Consider the following 18012-nt stretch of genomic DNA (forward strand, 5'->3'; position numbering starts at 1 on the left):
GTCTGTTCTCACATTGCTATAAAGAACTATCTGAGACTGGGTAATTTATAAAGAAAAGAGGTTTAATTGACTCACAGTTACACAGGCTGTACAAGAAGCAAGGCCAGGGAGGCCTCAGGAAACTTATAATCATGGTGGAAAGCAAAGGGTAAGCCAGCACATCCTACATGGCTGGAGTGGGAGGAAGAGAAGAGAATGGGGAGGTACTACATACTTGCAACCAACCAGATCTCATGAGAACTTACTCACAAGACAGCACTGGGGGATGGTGCTAAACCACTAGAAACCACCCTTGTGATCCAGTCATCTCCCACCAGGCCCCACCTCCAATACTTGGGATCACAATTCAACATGAGATTTGGTTGGGAACACAGAACCAAGCCCTATTGCCAGGAGTAAGAATAAGATACTGTATTACTTATCCATCTTGTGCTCTAGACTCTGCAAGGAGAAAACTGAAAAGGATGAAAAAGACACAGAATGTGCCCACAAGTTGCTCATAGTCTAGTGGCAGGGAGGCAGGCAGGCCCTACAGTCCAGTGTGGCCAGGGGCAGGAAAAAATGAGTAAAATTGGAATGAGAGAGCTCAAGTCAGGAGGATACCAATCTTAGCCTGGGGTCAGGCTGGGCTGGGCTGGAAAGTGTTCCTGGAGGAGATGCAGGCAGTAAAGAAGGGCACAAGGTGTGAAAGGTGAGGAGAGGCTTTCCAGATGGAAGATACAGCCTGTGCACAGGTGCGGTCTGAATGGAAAGCAGAGTCTGAGGCAGGGTGGAGGGAAATGGGGCAATGAGGTAGGGAGGGCTCCAGGTACCAAGAACCCAGCATATCAAGGCAGGAATTGGGACCTTGCCTTTAGAGCAGTGAGAAATCATGGAAGTGCCTTGAAAACTACCAGTTGTTCTAGAAATGAGAATAAATGTGACTAACACTTTTTGCTGTATGCTGGACATTTGTACTTAGTAAAAGAAATTATTTGCAAGAAATATAATTTTGGCACTAGAAGTAAAATATGAACGCTTTGGTATTGCTGAAATTACTTTTTTGAGCCAGCCCGACATTAAATTTGGAAAGAAAAATATTTAAGAAGAATGACTGAAAATGAGCCCCATCTCCTGGTAGGAGAGAAAATGCAGGAAGGCTGACTAGCAGAATGGCAGTTGTGGTTCTGTTCAAATAGGACAGGGGCACCAGGACAGTGACTATCCCCAGGAGATCTCCAAGGAGATCAAAGCCAGGAGTAAGGTACGGCCCCAGCCTGGAGAAGCACAGGGCCCTAGACAGGGCAATTGGCCAGTTATGAAGAGAGATTCAAGCTCAAGCCTCATAGTTGGGCTGGATCAAGGTGCCAGGCTGGGGCTGCTGGTCCCCAGTGATTCCTTAGTCTCCTCTATGCAGATAGCAAGGCTTCCATTGTTTATGGACATGACTGTTCACCCACTTAGCCGGACTAGGGCAGTAGAAGTGAAGCGTTACTAAAACCTTCTCCCTTCTCTCTCACACCCTACCTCTTGTTGCTTGCTAAGTTTTGTTGATTTTACTTCTGTTCACTCATCCCCCTTCCCTACTGCACTGTGTGGTTCGGCACCTTTGGCTCTCATGTGGGCATAGTTCTCTTCTCCTAGCTGGACCTCACTCCCCCAGTCACTCTATGGCTCCAATACTTCCTCCATGTAGCAGCCAAAATGCCCTTTCTAAAACACCAGGAGTCTGTCTCTCCAGTTTATTCTTCACTCCATGGCTTCTGCCCTCTCTCTACTCCCAGCTCCCACCAGTACTCCCAGTATAGCCTGTGACACAGACACCACAGCCCACCTCATTCCCTGAGAGTCGTGCTCCTTTACACACCTGTGCCCATTACCCATTCTGTCACCTCCACCAAGACCCTCAACTCATCTTCAGGACTGGCTGTAATGTCTCCTTTTGCAAGAATTCTGTGCTCCATCAAAGCCACAGTCTATTTATGGGCCATTGCTCCCACTGGACAGTGGGTTACCAGGAGGGCAGGGGTCCCTTCATGACATTATCCTTAGCGTCCAGCCAAGCGCCTGACCTATGATGATGATGACTCAGTGAACAATGGATGAATAAAGGGTGTATATTTACTTTCTAACAGGGGCCTTTACAGTCCCAGCTTTAACATATGACTATGGTAGGATGTCAAGGTCTAAAGCACACTAGGGGGAGATCTCCCTCCACTCTCCTGGCATCATGCTTTCTAAATTGATTCTTCAGTGCTAGTGTACAGAACTGTGCTGTCCACTCTAGAAGCCACTGGCAGCATGTGGCTATGAAACCCTTGAAACATAGCCACTCTGAAATGTAGCTGATGCTTTAAGTGTAAGATGTACCTCACTTTTTTTTTTATTTTTTTTTTGAGATGGAGTCTTGCTGTGTCTCCCAGGCTGGAGTGTAATGGCCTGATCTCAGCTCACTGCAACTTCCACCTCCAGGGTTCCAGTGATTCTTGTGCCTCAGCCTTTTGAGTAGCTGGGATTACAGGCGTGCACCACCACGCCTGGCAAATTTTTGTATTTTTAGTAGAGACGGAGTTTCGCCACATTGGCCAGGCTAGTCTTGAACTTCTGACCTCAAGTGATCTGCCTGCCTCAACCTCCCAAAGTGCTGGGATTACAGGTGTGAGCTACCGCGCCCAGCCAGGATGTACCTCACATTTTAAAGACTTAGTACAAAAGAAACAATGAAAATATCTCATGAATAATTTTTATATTGAGCTCACATTCAAATGATAATATTTTGGTATATTGGGTTAAATAAAACACATTATTAAAATTAACTTCACCCGTTTCTTTAGACTTTAAAAAGTATGACTGCTAGACAATTTAAAATTACCTGCGTGGCTTGCATTCTTCTATTCCTGTGGGACATCACTGTTATAGAGACAAGAGCAAATATTTAAATGGTTACAGTAACATTTTTTCCCACTTGTTATAAATGTTTTTGTTCATTGTAAAGCATTTTGAAAGTGTAATGATCAAAAATAGAAATCTTCAGTGGTGACATCTCTCTGAGATAGGCAGATTCGCATTTTGGGGATATTTTCTTTCATTATCCTTTCATATAGAAAACAAAACTGAAATCGCACTACATAGCCTCTTGAGCACGAAGCTTTTTTCACTTGCAATTGTATTGTAAATATTTCACCATGTTATTAAATATTGTTAGACGAATGATTTTGATGGGTACAGAGCATTCTGGTAGCGGTTCAGTTTCAGGATACCAAATGTCGTTCCTCTTCTCTGAGTTTTTGACCAGTGGAGTATACACCTAGATATCAACAGCCAATGATGAATGAAGACTTGCTTTATTAAGTGATATTTGGGCAGGCTCCCAACAACCCATCTTTCATCACCCGGTGTAACATGCATTGGAGAACATAGCTTAGACCTGAATCTGAATCTTGAGACCTTCATGGTGTGTGTGTGTGTGTGTGTGTGTGTGAGAGAGAGAGAGAGAAAGAAAGCGAGAGATGGAGAGTGAGTGAGAGCACACTATTTCCTAACTGGCCACATTAATGGGCACCATAGTTAAGGCCCCAGTGGGAAAAACCAACGTGATAGATGAGCCTCTGCCTTCAGCAGCCATGTCTTCCCAGGTGTGTCTACCACATGGCAGCTGCAAAGCTCAAGCAAGTCTTTTGTATCCAAGGAAGGAAGTAAAAGAAGACGTGGAAAGAGAACAAGAGTGCGTGTCAAGAATATCCACTAACCATTATCACAGTGCAATGTGACCCAGTGAATGTCCACACTCTGGCCATGTTCAGCTGCTTCCATATTAGGGAAAAGTGAGTAGAAAGATGGAGGTGGAGAAAGGGCAGAAATGCCTTCCCCAGAACTTCCTTATACAAGGAGAGAAGGTAAAATGCTTTTCCCTGTGGGCTGCAGTGTGGGTAGAGGACATTATACTCTCCCAATGATTTCCAGATAGTATAAATTCAAGCTGAGCTGTTGCTTGCTGTCCTAGCCAATATGGTGGTTTGGAATTGTCATGTTGTCTTGGTGGATATTGATTGCCTCCAAAGATTAGAGGTAGATGAAAACCGTGGCTGCTTCTCTCCCCCGGGGTGTTGCTATCAGCTGATATGTTACCATGAAGTTTAATGAATTCTGCTGCCCAAGTGCCAACATTTATCAGCAAGCAGAACCCATAGCAGTCCTAGGTCTGATCTTGTATTAGTGAAGCCCTAGCTCTCTGCCTCTTGGCTCTCTTTTATTTTTATTTTTTTTGAGACAAGAGTCTCGCTCTGTTGCCTAGGCTGGAGTGCAGTGGCGTGATCTTGGCTCACTGCAACCTCTGCCTCCTGGGTTCAAGCAATTCTCCTGCCTCAGCCTCCCAACTAGCTAGGATTACAGGTGTCCACCTCCACGCCTGGCTAATTTTTGTATTTTTAGTAGTGACAGGGTTTCGCCATGTTGACCAGGCTGGTCTTGAACTCCTGACCTCAGGTAATCCACCCTCCTCAGGTTCCCAAAGTGCTGGGATTACAGACATGAGTCACCAGGCCCGGCCTGCCCTTTGGCACTCTTAAAAGCACCTTGCAGGAAAGGCTTACTGAAGGCAGGTGTCGCAATGTTCCATTTAGAGGTAGAATTAGTCAGCTTTCCAGTTGGATCAGGAAATAGAATCATCTGTCAAGTGGTGTAATATAGTATCAAAATGAGACCTAGGCTAGGGCGTCCCACTGAAGTAGACTATTGGGCTCCTGAGATTCTTATCCTCCATTTACACTCTAGTGGAGATAGATGCGTGTGTGATATTTCTAACCAACCCATGTGTTTGATCACTACTCCTTTCAACAGTGAGAAATTATTTCAAATATCCATAACATGAAATTAATAAATCCCATAGTATAGATTAAGAATTTGCTATTTGAAGTGATTGTCATAGAGTTTCTGGAGATGGAACTTCTGATAAGTATCATTCAAATGTTAACTAACACTCCTAAGGTGTATATTTTCTGATTAGCATTCTTCAAAGGCTAACTAACCTACCCTATAAGGTAGATTAAAACTAATTTAGACACACACACACACACACACACACACACACACTACACTTCCTATTCTGATGTACTTTAAAATAAATTACTGACATTTATTTTAAATGAAAAGTCTAAAAAAAATCTAGGGAATGGTACAATCCCAAACTTACTTTTCAAAGCCTTCAAAGTGAAAAAATTAGTCTAGAAACATTGTAAAAACGGATTTATTCATGAGTTTCTTGCTTCAAACTGTGGGTTTGTTAAAACAAAAGAAGTTGAGCCAGAATAGGTTTGATGCATGAAATATTTTCTAGTTCTTCTTTTCCCAGCCCATTTTAGTATTTCCTTTTTCAGTGTCAGATATTTGGGGGAGAGGGTGCAAACTGTTAAAAAATTACATTAGAAACACAAAATACGACAAAACATCCCCACAAACCAGAACTGAACCAGCAATAGTAGGAATATGAAAAATTAGGTCCGTAGTTTCTTTTTGGCGGTGAATTGACTTTGCTGTTTACAGCTGCTGTTGCTCAGATTTTATATGTCTTTTTGAGTCAGCAGAGCTGACTGCTGTTTGTTTTTGCTAACACAGCTCGATCTGGAGTTCCTAGGGTTAGAGTGGATGTATTCTTTTATGAGCTGAGTAATTAGTCCATCTGGTGATATTCTCAGAAAGGTGCTGGGACAGGAGAATTAACCTCAATCCTATTTCACATGGCTGTTATAGGAGTTAAGAGATAAAGTTTATGAAAGTGCTTTGTAAACTGTAAAGAGCTATTTATTTACCATTACTGTGATTACCAGTAACTTCATAAACCCTTTCTCTACACAACCTGGATGCTTGTGTGCATTTTATTAACAGGTAATATGTATATATAGAGACCCTTACATTTTCAGAGCTTATGTTTCAGTCAGTGAATAAATATGTACTGAACACCTACTAGCAGCAGTGTGCCTGGTACAAGCACAGGCTCTGGCTTTCGCCCTTGAGGTCCATCAATACCATGAGAGAAATGAAATAGACACAGACACAGCTAGAGAAGAAGGCACCTTTTCCTTAAGTACCACATTTGCTACTTGCTTCACAAAATTAGAGAAGGTAAATTCTGGGTGCCAGATTAGTGGAGGATATATCCCAATGGATTCATTTTCATTTTAAGTATTTTTTCCATTTGCATTCCCATTTCTTGGGAGTCAGAAGTGGACATCTGGGATGTATTTGGGGTGAGCTCAATTTTCATTTTCTTGAGTTCTCTCTCAAAATTTTCCACGGGCACAAGAGCAATTGGGTATTTGCTGTTTCCTTGATTTATGTCTCTTCCCTCCCTTCCCCCCAACACCACCTTAGGTCATTTGATTTCCTGTTCAAACAGCAATTCCTCAGGACAGAACCTTTTGCCTTAATTTTTTACAATCAACTTCCAACCATTTTCCTCTGTTGTTTGATGCTTGATGAATCTTTTGGTAGTTTAGTGTCTGCTTTCGGCCCAGTTGAAATTCCTATTTATGTCCGGAAAGAAGAACTCTAAGTTATAGAGGGGTTGGAAAATTTTCTGAATGGCTGCTCAGGCAATGCCATAGCTTATCTGGGAAGGAAAGATGAGTGTGAGTGAGTGACTCTGTGTGCCTGTGTGTGTGTGTGTCTGTGTGTGTTTTGCAGAGTGCTGTTGAGAAGACAGACTGAGTTGGAGGTTTTCTCTTCTCTTTGGATCTCCCCTGCCCTCTGTCTTAGGTTGTACTTTTCATTCTGCTTCCAGGACTTTCTGATCCTAAGGTATTTGCTGAGGAAAATTAACAAAGATAAAGTCATTATGGCTCCAAGTGATTTTAAATCTTTTATTATTCTTTTGAAAAAACAAAAACAAAACCTAACAGCAATCCACATAAGAGAGAAGCAACAGGGCCCCTACAACCCACTTAAGAGTCTAATTTTTAGAAGAGTTGTTTGAGTCTCAAAAATACCATGACAACCCTCCTTCAATCTCTCTCCTAACCAACATCACTGGACAGGGAGTGGAGGTAATGTTATGAGGAGAACGGGAGCCAGCTGGCCACGGCTTATGTGCACATGTCTGTGTTTAGAAGCCTCCTGCAACTGTCTTCTTGAGAGGTCTTGGCATCTTCTAGCATTCACCACCGGTGCACGAGACCTGAAGAAGTTGAGCTTTTCTAAACACCTTGGCATCAAGGTACCTCCTGGACGTTCCCTCGTGGTTTTACTGTCGCAGATCTGAAGAATAACTGTCTCAGGCAGCCACTGAGTCACTCTGAGAACAGCACTTAGCAGAGTTGATATTCTCCTCATTTGCGTGATTATTATTTTTTGCCCATGCCAGAATGCCAGTTCTCAGAGGGTGGTGGCCTTGTCTCATATATTCTTCCAGAAGAGGTCCTGGCACATGGTGGATGCTCAATCAATACTAGTTGAATGAAGTATGAATTCCATAGACCCTGCCTTTCAACCAAGGGGAGAAGAAAAATCTTCTAAGACATTTGAGGAATGTGGATTTTTCATGGGGTTGCTTTATTTAAGGGTAAATAATTCAGAAGAGGTACCAGCCTCCAGACAAATGTGACTCTGGAAGGTCCCTTGGAGGGCCACATCATTGGCTGTCACGAATGTGGATCTCTTGGATCCACAAGCAGAAAGGAGAAGCAGAGATGAGGTGGGCAGAGCAGGGGGCGTGGAGATGGAGCACGCTGGGGAGAGAGAGGAGGTAGGGAGATGTAGACTGAGAATATATGTCAGCCTCCTGGGCGACAGAGTTCTTGTCTTTAAAAAGTTAATATCTTCAAAGTTAATAAAATATTTTTAAAAGAGACCACCCCAATTTATTTTATTTTCAGATTATAAATTAATGCAAGCTCATCATAAAACTAAAGCAGAAGTCAAGTAGAGAAGAAAATCAGCATGAATCTCAGCACTCAGTTCACTTTGTGAACATTTTGCTAGGTTTCTTCTTTTTGTTTCTCTACACACTCATACTTCTCTTGTTTTGGTTTGAAATATTTGATTCTATAATGTGTACCAGTTTTGCACCATCTATTTTCACTAAATGCCATTAAAAGTTTTTTGTTCACTTAGTATTACCAAAAATGCTTTAAAATATCATTTTTAATGGCTATGTAATCTTCCATTTTATGGCTACATCATAAACCCTGTTGCACAGTTTGTTTTCAGGTTTTCTTTTTTTTTATATTATAGGCGAGTTAGTGACAAACATCTTTGTGAATGAATTACTGCCCTCGCTGTTTGATTATTTCATTCAGGTGAGTTGCCAGAAGTGAAATTACAGGGCCCAAGCATAGGAATTTTTTACAGACCTTGAAGCATGGTGCCGGATTGCTTTTCAGAGGCTTTGTACCAATTTACATGGAGTATTTCTATTTTGGGGACTCTCTCCTGGAACAGGGAAAGATTTTCTAGCTCTAGAGAGAGAATGACCTGTAATCAGAATTTCATGCTTTGTAAATCATTGATTTTAGGTTTCTCCCACTTTCTGTGTTTATTTACCTTCTATTCTCTTGCAGTAATTTTAGAAATGGCACTGGGAAAATTCCAGACTGTTTCCATGGTGCTCAGAGCAGACAGCAAAGGGAGTTTGGTCCATGCTTTGGACAGAGCTGCCAAGAGTGGGGGACTGTGTCCTGTGATGGGGTGGGGTGGGGAGGGGGTCCAACCTATGATGGCAAAAGGAGACCAAATGAGACGCTTCGTGGGAAAGGTGACACATGGGGTTGTAGTGATGGTGGTGAGGAGTGGAGATTTGAGCTGATCCTAAATTTTGGAGGTTCTCATTTTTGTTTTAGTAAGAGTAGAATTTCTTGATAGCAGGCTGGACTGGATCAGTGATTTTGAAATTTTCCTTCCTCCTCTCAGAACTTTTGGATTCTATGGCGGTGCTTGAGTTAAGCAAATGATTTTAAGGTCATCTGCACCTAATTTAAAACTGTGTTAGTAGTGGTAATAAATATCAACACATACACATATAAATGTATATAGAATGTCATATTTTAACACCACATGGACCTGAGGGTAGACACGCACTAACTGGTTTTAGAGCAGACTTTGAATGAAGCATTTCTCTCTTGAATTGAGGAGGGCTCTGAGGCTGGAAGGGCAGTGTGATTTGAACAGCTGCAGCGGCAGTAACATTGTCCATCAAACCAAGATAGACTTCTATCTTGGGGAAAGTGAACCAGAAACTCTATGTTACAGAGTAAACAAAACAGAATAGAGCCCGGATACTCAAGCAGATCGAAAACTGCAAATGCCCTGTTTAACTCTTAGCTTTAATCTGGTCACAACAGCACCCATGTTCTCTTTGCTAGACTTTATTATATATGCAGATAGACACCAATCATTTTTGACTGTTATATGTACAGCGGGTCCATTTTCATTTGAAAGAGAGTTCCTCTGAGGACCCTTTTTAACACTAACATTTTCTGATCAACAGGCCGACTTTATTATCCCATTTGATGGATGGATAAGTTGCGGCATTAAGTAAAGTCTGGCAGAGAGCTGGCTTTGCAGTTTAGTCTCTGTCAGATTTTGAGCAAGTTGGTTTAGTTCCCTGAGCCTCAGTATTCTCATTTCTAAAATGGGAATAATAGTGTCCACTCTGCAGTGCCGTTATGAGGGTGGAAATCAAACCCAATCTTTTCCTTTGCTCAGTGACTAGGCTTTGGTGAGCATCTAATTTACATTTGCCAAATGCCGACCCCTCCCTCTTGTCCATGCTGGCCTCATTCTTGCCGTGACTCTATTTAATGTACTCTGGTAAGTTTTAGGCGTAGAAGAGGTAAGAAATATATGTATTGCCTACATACCTATTGGAACTTGGGATCCTTTAAAACATGCAGTCTTATTACAGTGATTCTTCTGTAATAGCAGTATTTATTTTCTGGTCTGGGGAACAAAAGCCTTCTTTTCCTTTCTTCGATTAAGAAATTAAAATCCAGTAGCATATAATCTCTTAAAATCATTTCTTGTATTGCTTCCTAACTTGACCTGAACATTCTGTGTGACCTTTGGAGCCCCTTTTTACCTCTCTCAACCTCTGCTTCCTGTAAAATGAGGTGGTTGGGTCAGGTGACATTAACGGCCCTTAGAGCTTTTCAGTTTTTAAATTCTAAGAAGACTTAGGAGTAAAACCTTGAAGGGTTACGTTTCTTTTCTGCAGCGGGGAGAAAATTACTGTTCTTTTAAATTGGCCACGTGGGGTCGCTAGTGATCTAAGAGACTGGTTCGCGAAGGTGGTACTGTAAATGTGTGGTGCTTCAGCGAACAGATTCTGGGGGTGGTTTATGAAATTTTCTTTTTGTCCCTCCCTTCAGCTCCAAAATTCACTCGAAGACTTGATCGCATCATTAGTGTTGAGAGAACCATAAGCAGCTGCCAGAGACTGTTCAGAGCCAGACCATGGTATCTCATGTCTACCTCAAAAGAAAAGAAACAGGAAAAAAAGCATGGTAATCCTGGGGTGCAACTGGCTCTTCTTTTAGACTCTAACTCAAGCTGCTACATAATGTGGCCTTGCAATTCCTTGACTTGAGAAGTAGGTCCTGCAAAGTTAAACTGGGTGGCATAAAACATGCCTTAGTGATGGAGTCAACCTTTGTCTCGAAGAATCTGGAGTTACCAAAGGCAGAAGCATGGCAAAATTCTCACTGAAGAGCTGATGAGTGTCTCTCTTGGCAATTTTCCTGGTGGGCCTTGCTGATGGTTGAGGTGGGGTGGGGTGAGTGGCAGCAGGCTTGAATGACTGTAGAAATCAGGGAGGGTTCATTAAACAAAAGGTAAATAAAATAAAAATCTGGAAAGCTCAGTATCTTCCCACGCCAGGGACAGGGTACCCACAGCACGCTCGGCACAGACCAGACCCTTTATGGAAAGTCAGCTGAACCTTGCCCTCGGCATGCAAGGAAAAAAAAATGTCTTTTCTGCCAGAAGTGTTGTATAAACATCCTTTTCCTACGATCCTGGATCCTGGATCCAGATCCTGTAGCTCCAGGACCCAGAGGAGCGTGGGGAAAGTATCTTAATGGAGACAGATTTTGAACTCCCGCTGTCCGTTTTCAGATCATAAATTACTGTTAATGCTGTTTATACTCTTCCCCCTTCCTCTCTTAATAGTTTTAGAAACAGTAATTGACAACAAAATAGAGCCGCAAAGGGTGTAAGGGAGCCCTGCTTGGCTGGCTGAGAAGCAGCCAATTAAGTGTCTGTTCATCATGTACGTCTCTGTAACAAAAGTAAAAGATTTACCCATACAGGTGCCCTTCCTTGCTTTCCTTTCGTCCTTTTGCTGTGATGGAGCAGGGTACGTCTCAATTTCAATTAACTGGAAAGAGAAAAGTCGTGTGTGTTTGTTTGCTTGCTTTTTGTCCACCCTGCTCCCTGTATGGGAGGCTGCACAAAGCTGGTGTGAGCTGTGGAGCCTGGGGAGGAAGCTGCTCAGAAGTGAAACCCAGGATCTCTGTGGTTCTCTCTGCCCGGGTGTTGTGTTGTTTTGTGGTGCACGGTCCTCAGAAGCAGTTTCCTAAGACAATTCCAGCATGAGGAATATGCCCAGGCTTGAAGTTGGTGAGAGCTGGATTTAAATCCTAGATCAACCCACTTATTTAGCTGTCAACTTAACCTCTTAGAGTCTCAGTGTTCTCCTCTGTAAAATGGGGATAATACAGGTTGAATACCCCTCATCCAAAAATCCAAAACCCGAAATGCTCCAAAATGGAAAACTTTTGGATTTCTCATCCAAACTTTTGTCATTGAGTGCTGACACGATGTTCAAAGGAAATACTCATTGGAACATTTCAGATTTTGGATTCTTAGGGTAAAGATGCTGAACTCCTAAGTATAATGCAAGTATTCCAAAATTAGAAAAAAAAATCTGAAATCCAAAATACTTCTCGTCCCAAGCATTTTGGATAAGGGATACTCAACCTGTAACAATATTCCCCTAAGGGAGTGGTTTGGAAGATTAAATAAATAAAGCTGTGTTTATAGAAAAAGTGACTGAGGCCTAGCAAGACGTCCATGAATACCTGTTCTTTTTTCCCTCTTGACTTGTGCTGTCCAAGATGGTAGTCACATGGGACTATTGAGCACTTGAAGTCTGGCTACTTGGAACTGACAAGTTCTGTAAGTAGAGAATACACACCAGATATCAAAGACTTAGTACAGAAAAAAAAAAAGCAAAACGTCTCATTAATAATGTAATAATGTTTTATACTGATTACATACTGAAGTTTTAATATGTTGCAAATATTGGATAAAATATATTCTAAAAGTTAATTTTATCTTTTTTAACTTTAAAAAATGTGGCTACTAGAAAATTCAGAATTAGATATGTAGCTTGTATATGTGGCTCACGTTATGTTTCTCTTGGGCTGTGCTTCTGTAGTTTCTCTTTTACTCACCCTCTATTCAAATTCTTTCCTTCTCGTAAGGCCTAGCTCAAGCTTTGCTGTCTTTTTGGGTCCTTTGGGTTGATCGCTCCCTTCCCTAAAATCTTCTAGGGGTTTTGTCATGGAGACAGTCACATAATGTGTATTTGTGGGCTGAATTTAAGCAGGAAAAGCATATAAAGTGTTTAGCCCAGTGTCTGGCACATCACAAACAAAATATTATGTTTTTTTTTTTTTTTGAGATTAGTATCGGAGTCTGGCTACTTAGTTCAGAGCTGGTTTTTTGCTGCCTTGCACCCTTCTTATGTGTTTAGTCTCTCTTGCTTGTGTGTTTAGTCTTGTTGAATACGCCTGTGAGGATAGAGAACCTGTCTATTTTCCCTGGGTTTGTTCTTAACCCACGAGGCAGCTCTAGCACAATGGATTCTCCCCATGATTATTCACCGACAAAGCCAGCGCCTGTTGACTGAGCTGTCATCTTGGAGTCATTTGCCATTCTTGCATTCTTTCCTTCATTCCACAGGTACTTGTTCTTCTTTGGATGCTTTTTCACCACTCTTTCTTCATCGAGCTAACTCTTTTGCATCCTGAAAACAGTAATCGAGGTCAACATGTATAGCACTCACTATATATTCACCCTATTCTAAGTAGTTTATGTATATGAATAAGGTTCATCCTCACAACTGCCCTGTAGGGTGAGTATTATCATTTAACTCATCCTTCAGATGAGGAACCTGAAACACAGAAATTAAGTAACTCATTCAAGGCCACACAACTAGTGAGGGGTGGGGGCTGGATTCAAATCCAGTTCCACAGTCCCAGAAACCACAGTACTCTGGTTCACCAGGCTTCAAGTCATCATCACCAGAAGCCCTTCTGGAACACTGCTCCTAAATTTTCAACATACCACTTGGCCCTTCCATCACACCCAGCCCCATGTGAGTATCTGTCATAGGCCTTATCCCATATGATTGCAATCCCTGGTTTCCTCTTCAGTTCCCCTGATTGCCCTGTGATCTCCCTGAGGATCTCGGTGAATCCCGGTGAAAGAGGGAACATGGCTTTAGGCTGCAGGGTACAGATTCTCCCAGGATCCAAAGACATGAGACTTAAAGAAGGTCTTCCTCTTTCATGTCATCAAACTGTTCATTTTTTTCCATACCTCTTTTAGCCATCTGTAACCATCTTGTTTTCATTTAATTGATTAAAAAAAAAACAAAAAAAAAAAAAACCTTTCCTTCCCCCAAGAATGAAGGCAGAGAATTTATCTGTCTTGTTTGCTGCTTTACTTCAGTGCCCGGCACAGAATGTATATTCAGTAAATATGTGTCAGGTGAGTAAATGAATGAATGAATTTATTGTGTTTCTGTTATGGGCCAGGCACTGTGTAGACACCATGGTTCTTGCCTTCACAAGGTTAACAAGTTTATGGAGGGTGATGGGGAAGACAGGCCAAGAGGCAGTAACTATATAGAAATGGAGAAAGAACAGGGAACTTGGCTTCTCATTGAGCTCCTTTCTGTCCATTGGTGGCAGTTGATGGATTTGCATGAGAAGAAGAGAGAATTCACAGAACTAGCATTATTTTACTTTCTGTCTTTACAGAGGTATATTTGGCTGTTTTGTGAGACATTCTGGGAAGAAAAAACAAAAAGAACAGGGAGTTTGGAGACCCAAAGAGAAGAAGGATTTACCATTGGGTGAGGGGAAGTCCAGAAAGGGTTTCTGCAGAAAGTGACAACTAAGAGACCTGAAACATAGTTGGGAGATGACCAAGCAGAAGACAAAGGAAAGAGCTGAGTAAGGAAGGAGAAGAGAGATGTTTCAGGTAGTGGGAAGGAGAGGTAGGAAAGGCCTGGCAATCTGATTATTTTCAGGCCTGTTGGGTGCAAATGGTAGAAGGGAGGAGCTTCATGAATTTTGGGCACCTTGATGTCCAAGCCATGGCAGAATTGGACTTCCCTTCATGTATTCCTTTTTCCACCCCCCACCAGCTGTGTTTGTTGCCTTCATTGTTCCCAAAGCCTCCTTTTCATCCTTGTTTCTTCCTGGCTGGAATAGGTTCAGTGGAACCATATTCCTCCGACAGTTTGCATTGCTTCACTTGCTCAGGAGCCTGTAGCACTGCCAGCTGCCTCTGGGACCGGAATTTCTTACATTTATCTCGTGATCTATATTTTTCTGTCTTATTTTTGCGTGTTATCCTTTGATCCTCGCAGCAACTGTGTGAGTTCTCTCAATTCTTAGCCTAAACCTAAAACGTGTCTATTCTCAGCCTCTTACCCCCATTCCACTGCGATTCTCTTAAGTGTACTACTCTTCCTTCCTCTTCCCTACACAGATGCTTGAATCTGCCAAGAAATTTGCTTCCCTTTCTCTATGTATATCATTTAAGAACCCCTAAGCCAAAAACACACCATCTGATGAATACTTAGAGAGGCCAGTGGGGTACAGTATTTATACTCAGATCTATACTTTTGATCTGTTCTGGGAGGTCAAAGATATTTGGTCTTAGATTTCATACTTTGTGTGTTTCCTTTGTTTTTGAGACTGTCTAGGTCTATTCTGTCTTTGGACAGTTTGGACTACTTAGACTTTTCAGAGTGTGTTTTGATGTGTCTGCTCCTGGGGTCCAACTATTGGTCCTAGTTCTACAGTTAGGTCCAGGAGGGCAGAATAGCTGAGTAGCTACATGCATCTGAATCTTGGCTTGCCACTTCTTGCCAGCTTTGGGAGGCTATCAAGACACTCTGCCTTCTGTGTGTCAGCCACTCCTCTGTAAAATGAGGCAAATGGTAAATATGCAAACTCACTGAATGTTAGCTGTTATCATCGTCATTATTATTACTCCTTGTGGCTATAGTGAACAAGAGAAGAGTAGGCTTAGAATGGCCCGGTGTAGTGTACCTGGAGCTCACACTTTATGAAATGCTAATTTTACTCACCTCAGCAAAAGGGAAGAAATACTCTTAAGTCAAACGCATACTGTTCCAGGTTATTTCTCTTAAGAGATTTGATACTATCACTCTGATAGTGAAGCTTTAATTGGTGCAGCATACTTTCTTCAAGAAGCTACAATCTTTCCCCAAATTCTTAAGATTATATCACAATAGTGTTTGTAGATATAAGATATAACTGGTGGCAGCTCTCTTTTATATTAGTTTTAACCAGCACATAATAATTGTACATATTTATGGGGTACAGTGTGATATTTCAATACATGTATACAATGTGGAATATCCAAATTAGGATAATTAGCATATCCATCACCTCCAACATTTATCATTTCTTTGAGATGGGAACATTCAAAACCTGCTCTTCTAGCTATTTAAAAATATATGATAAAGTATTGCTTTTAATTATAGTCACCCTACAGTGCTCCAGTACGCTAGAAGTTGTTCATCTTATCTAGCTGCACTTTGGATCCATTAGCAAACCATTGGCCATTCCCTCTTCCCCCCATGGCAATGGCTGTCTTTTTGCCAGCAGGAGGGGATTCCAGCATGGGTGGCCTTATCCCCTGGGCATGTTCTCTCTGGATAATGGCTTTGAGTGGGAACTTGCGTCTCACCTGTGAGCTGCCATTGACATCCACTGGTGAGGCCAACAGCATATCCACCAGTAGCAAAGAATTATTCTTTGGGAAGCACACAGTGGGGAGGCAGAGGAAGCAGGACTATTGCCAGCAGGAGAATGGGTGAAGGGAATCCATCCAAGTAACCCTCCCCTCCACGTGCCACAACTGGGGATCTTTTGGAAAGACGATGAGTGAGCTGGTGTGTGGCAATCAGAAATGGGGGGTGTCGTGGAAGGGGAGCCCAGGAGCCCAAGAGACAGGCCACGTAGCTACCCATGTATGAGTTGGGCGCAGTATGAACATTTTATTGAGATCCGAACCTATCACTACTGTATCCTAGCCATTTTGGACTTTTTTTTTTTTTTAAAGGAGGAAATGAAGGAGAAAGAGAATGGATTTTCCTTTCTTTCCGGGCAGAGATCTCAAAGCACACAAATTGAAACAAATGAGTAAATTATATTTCCTTTAAACTACAGTATAGTTCGACTTGATGCATTCAGAATGTAAGCAATGTCATCTCCTGATTCTTTTGTTACAAAAGGAACCTGAATTCAAGATGACAACTGATCTGCGAGGCTTTAGCCAGAGGAAGTTAAGCTGGACAAACAAACCTGGATGCTGCCAGTCTACTTGTTAAAAAATTATTTTCTGATTCTGGTTTCTATTCAGCTGTTGGGCAAAACAAATGCGTAATTAAGAACTTCACCTTTGACAGTTTAGCTCTTCTTATATTTTTTAACACAAATAGGAATTTTCCATTTTCATATAGTAATATCAAGATACCCTGCTACATTGAATCCACCAGTAGGTTTTGAAAATAAGCATAACAAGCCATATAAAAATAAGAAAATCCACTTTTAGGGTTTTAGATGCATGCCGTTTAATTGTTCGTCTATTTCCATGATAAGGTGAGAGTGGTCTCGTGTCACCAGAGGGACTATATCCTGCTGTTTTTTTCCCATCCTCATTTACAATGATTATGTTATCAGGCTGGCCAGGCAAAAGGGTGGAGCAACTATAATTTCAAAGCAGGATTAGGTTGAAATAACGAGGTCACCAAGTTGTGGTTACCAAGGCAACGTCACATCTAAGAATATGGGATGCTTCTAGGAGATGAGGCAAAGCCTGGAGCATTTCTCTCCCCCTTGTGCAAAAATCACCCACTTCCTAGATAAAAATTGCTTATTAATTGCTTTTAAACATATTTTATTCTTTATTTTTAGGAACCAGTTTATAAATTATAACCTGATTTATAGTTCGGTTTTTAAACTAGTAATACATACCAGAATAATCGTTGTTTTCTCCTCCCCTTTTGGATTCACATGTACTTTTTTCAAGTTTCATTTTCTCCTTCATCCTTTCCTCCCTTTCTTCCTCCCTTCCTCCATTCCTTCCTTCCTTCCTTCCTTCCTTCCTTCCTTCCTTTCCCCTTCTTTCATTTCTATTTTAATATTGCAGGAAAAAGCCATGGAACAAAAAAGAGGAAGTTGAGAGTTGGGTGCCCTGTTCAGACCTTGAGATGACAAAATTGTGATAAGTGACAGAAGCTATAACCTACACCCACAATACTCATTTGACCCCTTAAAAACTACTGAGCACAAGAGAGAATAACCTTGGTCTTCATTGTTGTTTCTTAAAATTTCAACCCACCTTTACAATTGTGGACTATGGAGGTAAAGCAGGAAAGAGGGAGAAGACCCACAGTCTGTTTCTGATCAATATCAGCTATCAGTCTGAACAATTCCCACCAATTACCTCTTTTTTCCTCTGTATTCATTTCTGTATCTGAGTTTTTCAGATGATAGCTTCAAGTTTCTTCATTTTATAAAAAGCAGGCTTCTTTTAACATGGGCTTGTGTTTGTGAAGCACGGATTTTACATAGGTCTCTTTTTAAAAAGAATTATTTCTGACCTAGTGTTGAATCACTGGACATGGTACAGTGTGATTGGAACCGTCAGATTCCTTTGCATTACAACATGACTGCTCTTTAGGATATGTTAACTATTCACCTTTTGCCCTGGCTT

General features: G+C 41.6%; 1 non-coding gene across 1 annotated transcript; it reads left to right on the top strand.

The window, feature by feature from the left end:
* The first annotated feature begins 13908 nt into the window (after nucleotides 1-13908).
* On the top strand, nucleotides 13909-14045 carry LOC116457152 (small nucleolar RNA SNORA75). Its single transcript, XR_004244924.1, has one exon. It is a non-coding gene; the product is annotated as a small nucleolar RNA SNORA75 (small nucleolar RNA).
* Nucleotides 14046-18012: the final 3967 nt, after the last annotated feature.

The sequence above is a fragment of the Hylobates moloch genome, unplaced genomic scaffold (assembly GCF_009828535.3).
Source record: "Hylobates moloch isolate HMO894 unplaced genomic scaffold, HMol_V3 SCAFFOLD_17, whole genome shotgun sequence".
Taxonomy (NCBI): Eukaryota; Metazoa; Chordata; class Mammalia; order Primates; family Hylobatidae; genus Hylobates; species Hylobates moloch.